Source organism: Triticum aestivum, chromosome 4A (genome assembly GCF_018294505.1).
Source record: "Triticum aestivum cultivar Chinese Spring chromosome 4A, IWGSC CS RefSeq v2.1, whole genome shotgun sequence".
In the NCBI taxonomy this organism is placed as follows: Eukaryota; Viridiplantae; Streptophyta; class Magnoliopsida; order Poales; family Poaceae; genus Triticum; species Triticum aestivum.
Window position 1 is genome coordinate 145,697,906 of NC_057803.1, and position 4,704 is coordinate 145,702,609.

Here is a 4,704-nt window from a genome sequence, read left to right on the forward strand (position 1 = left end):
AGAGGTTCTGAACCAAGACAAAAAAATGATGGGCATTTTAGAAGGGCATTTCAGGTTCATTGAAAAAGTTTTTAGTAAACCCTAGTTGGTTTCAGAGGGGACTGGGGGTTCTGTCATCCCCATTTCAGGTTTCTGGTGAAAGAATAAACATGATGCAACACTCTAATGCATGACTAGCTAGGGTGTGACAACTCACCCCCACTCAAAAGAATCTCGTCCCGAGATTTGGGTTCCTCCGGGAAGAAGGCGGGATACTCGAGTCGAAGACGATCCTCCCTTTCCCAAGTTGCTTCATCCTCAGAATGGTGCGACCATTGAACTTTGAGAAACTTGATATTATGACGTCGAGTGGTACGCTCGGCCTGATCGAGGATACGAATGGGGTACTCTCGATATGTAAGATTATCTTGGAGATCAAGCGTTTCGTAGTCCACTCCACGGATAGGATCCGAGAAGCAACGCCTGAGTTGAGAAACGTGGAAGACATCGTGGACTCTGGAGAGGTGCGGAGGTAGTTCCAACCGGTAGGCAACTTCTCCTCGTTTAGCGAGAATGCGAAAAGGTCCGATGTAACGAGGAGCCAATTTGCCTTTGATACCGAAACGATGGGTTCCCTTCAGAGGGTTAACCCGAAGGTAAGCCTTCTCGTCAACCTCAAAAGTCATAGCCTTATGTTTTCGGTCATATTGACTCTTTTGACGAGATTGGGCTGTTTTCAACTTTTCACGAACGATGTGAACTTGCTCTTCTGCTTCATGAATCATATCCGGGCCAAAGAATTGCCTTTCCCCGGTCTCTGACCAGTTAAGGGGTGTTCGACACCGTCGTCCATAGAGAACTTCAAAAGGGGCTTTACCCAAGCTAGATTGATAGCTGTTGTTGTAAGCAAATTCGGCAAATGGAAGGCATTTCTCCCACTCCATTCCGAAAGAGATAACAGAGGCTCGAAGCATGTCTTCTAGAATCTGGTTGACGCGTTCTACTTGACCACTCGATTGAGGGTGAAAAGCGGTGCTAAAGGAAAGGCGGGTTCCCATAGCGTTTTGGAAACTTTCCCAAAATCGAGAGGTGAAAAGACTTCCTCGATCCGAGTTAATTTCCAAAGGAACACCATGGAGAGACACTATTCGGGAGATGTATAGGTCTGCCAGCTGACTAGCGGTTATACTCTCACGAACAGGTAAGAAATGGGCAACTTTGGAAAGACGATCGACAACGACAAAGATATCATTATTCCCTCTCTTGGTCCTGGGAAAACCGGTAATGAAATCCATACCAATTTTATCCCATTTCCATTCAGGAATAGCTAGGGGCTGAAGGGTGCCAGCAGGCCGTTGATGCTCTGCTTTTACACGACGACAGACGTCGCAATTAGCAATATACTGAGCAATTTCTCTCTTCATCCTAGTCCACCAGAACCTCTGGCGTAGGTCCTGATACATCTTGGTACTACCCGGATGAATGGTGAGAGGAGATTCATGAGCCTCCTTAAGGATCAACTGCCATAGATGCTGGTTCTTGGGAACCACTAAACGGTTCTCAAAGTACACAACACCATGATCATTTGTGGAAAAACAACTAGCACCTCCGCTAGCAATGTTCTCCTTGATCTTAGCTATTCCCTTATCTCGCTTCTGGGCAGCGATGATTTGATCCGTAAGAGTAGGTTTCGCCACCAAGGTGGAAAGAAATCCTTGAGGAACAATGTGAAGGTTAAGCTTCCGAAATTCCTCATGGAGAAGCGGTTGACTTTGTTGTAACATCAGGTTGTTACAATAAGATTTACGACTTAGTGCATCAGCCATGACGTTGGCTTTCCCTGGGGTGTAAGTTATTCCTAAGTCGAAATCTGTGATCAACTCGACCCAACGTCTTTGCCTGAGATTCAAATCCGGTTGGGTGAAGATGTACTTCAGACTTTGGTGATCAGTGAATATTTCGCAACGATTACCGAGGAGGTAATGTCGCCAGGTCTTAAGTGCATAGACTACGGCTGCAAGCTCTAGATCATGAGTAGGATAATTCTCCTCATGTGGGTGCAATTGCCGTGAGGCGTAAGCAATTACATGTCGATCTTGCATGAGAATACAGCCTAATCCTTGTCGCGAGGCGTCGCAGTAGATAACAAAGTCCTTAGAGAAGTCTGGCTGTACCAGAACGGGAGCAGAAGTCAGGCGTCTTTTCAGTTCCTGAAAGCTGTGCTCACATTGTGGAGTCCATTCAAACTTTTTATCCTTCTTAAGGAGTTCGGTTAGAGGTTTAGCAACTTTGGAGAAGTTCTCGACAAAGCGACGACAATAGCTCGCTAGGCCAAGGAAACTCCGAACTTGCTTGACCGATTCAGGTGGAGTCCAATTAAGGACGGCTTGAACTCGCTCAGGGTTAACAGCAATACCTTTACCAGATATTACATGACCCAGATAGGTCACTTCTGACAACCAAAATTCACATTTGGAAAACTTGGCATAAAGGCGGTGCTCTCGAAGTTTCTTCAACACTAGCCTTAGATGTTCGGCATGTTCTTCCTCGTTCTTGGAGTAGATGAGTATATCATCTAGGTAAACCACGACGAATTTATCCAAATACTCCATGAAGATTGAGTTCATTAACCGAGAAAAGGTGGCTGGAGCGTTGGTTAAACCGAAAGACATGACGGTGTACTCGTATTGGCCATAACGAGTAACAAAAGCCGTTTTAGGAATGTCCCCGTTTCTGATTTTGATTTGATGGTAGCCCAACCTCAAATCCATCTTGGAGAAGACTGAGGATCCAGCGAGCTGATCATACAGGTCGTTGATCCTGGGAAGCGGATATTTGTTCTTGATTGTGACCAAATTGACAGGTCGATAATCTACAACCATCCGGTCCGTACCATCCTTCTTCTTGACAAAGAGGACGGGGCAAGCCCACGGAGATGAACTAGGTCGGATGAAACCCTTTTTCAAGGACTCATCGAGTTGTTTCTTAAGCTCGGCTAGTTCTAGTGGTGCCATCTTATAGGGTCTTCTAGCAATCGGAACGGTTCCTGGAATGAGGTCTATTACGAACTCAACATCCCTGTCAGGTGGAACACCTGGCAATTCCTCTGGGAAGACATCCGGAAAGTCACGGACTACCGGAACATCCTCAAGGTCTGGCAAAGGGCTGGCGTTAAGAGAATATAATTGTCGCTTGGCTAATCGGGTCAAGACATTGACTATCTTCCCCGAAGGATGAGTGAGTTGAACAGTCCTAGAGAAGCAATCAATTTTGGCATGATGAGCTGACATCCAGTCCATACCCAAAATGATATTAATATCTGAAAATTTGAGAGCTATCAAAGATGCAAGGAAAACAAGTCTGTCGACTTGGATTTCATTTCCATAACTTACCCTGGAGGTCTGCCATCTAGAACCAGGAGTAGAAATTTCCATAGTGGATGGCATGTCACAGAATGCGGTGTTATGCAAACGAGCATAGTTCTCGGATATAAATGAATGAGAGGCTCCTGTATCGAAAAGAACAGATGCCGGGTGGCAATTAACAAGGAGCGTACCGAGAACGACGTTGGGATCCTCTTGAGCTTCTTCGGCAGAGATACAGTTGACGTGGCCACGTGTAGCGGTGGCCGGCTTGGCGTGGAACACTTTCCCTGTCGGTTTGCCACGGCCAACAGCTTTAGCAGACTGGTTGGGGTTGGTCTGGGGACACTCACGCATATAGTGGCCAGATTCCCCACACTTGAAACAAGTCACGGAACTAGTACGTGGAGGAGCATTGTTGGTTGGACCCCCATAGGGCTTGGCTGGAGCAGACTGTTGAACAGGGCGAGGCGCCTGGAAAGATGGCCTCGGTGTGAACCTGGGTGGCAGGGCGGTGTTGGGCACCCACACGCGGCGCTTCTGAGGACCAGCACCGGATGAGGAACCCATGTCACGGCCATGCTTGCGTGTTGCATCATAATCAGTCTGACCAGTTTCAGCACTGATGGCCTTGTTAACAAGTTTCTGAAAAGATGTGCACTCATGCAGACGGAGGTCGCGGCGAAGCTCAGGACTAAGCCCCTTACGGAACCTTGCTTGCTTCTTGGCATCAGTAGAAACTTCCTCAGTTGCATATCGTGCGAGGTTACCGAACTCCCTGCTGTAAGCATCCACAGAGAGTCGGCCCTGAGTGAAACTGCAAAATTCCTCATGTTTACGGTCCATGAGACCCTCCGGAATGTGATGTTCACGGGAAGCCTCGCTGAATTCAGCCCAAGTAGTGACATGGCCTGCTGGGCGCATAGCTCCATAATTCTCCCACCATAGACTGGCGGGGCCTTCAAGATGATATGCAGCAAAGGTGACCTTGTCAGCCTCCGCTACCAGCGCGGAACGCAGTTTGTGAGAAATACTGCGAAGCCAGTCATCAGCGTCGAGAGGCTCGACGGAGTGGTGGAACGTGGGTGGATGTAACTTGATGAAATCACTGAGTGACACCACGTTAGTCCTCTGATGGTGTGCCGTGTTCTGTTCAATACGCTCCAACAAACGGTTGGTCTCCCGCTTGTTTCTTTCGGCTTCCATCATAACCTCGGCTAGGGAAGGAGGATGAGGCAGATTTGCATTCCTGACTTCACTGCCTTCGGCCTGCTCTTGAGGAGCAGGGTTAGTGCGCGTGTTGACCATCCTAGGTAAACAAGACAATGATTTAGTCAGGATGATAAAATTCCGACATAGGATA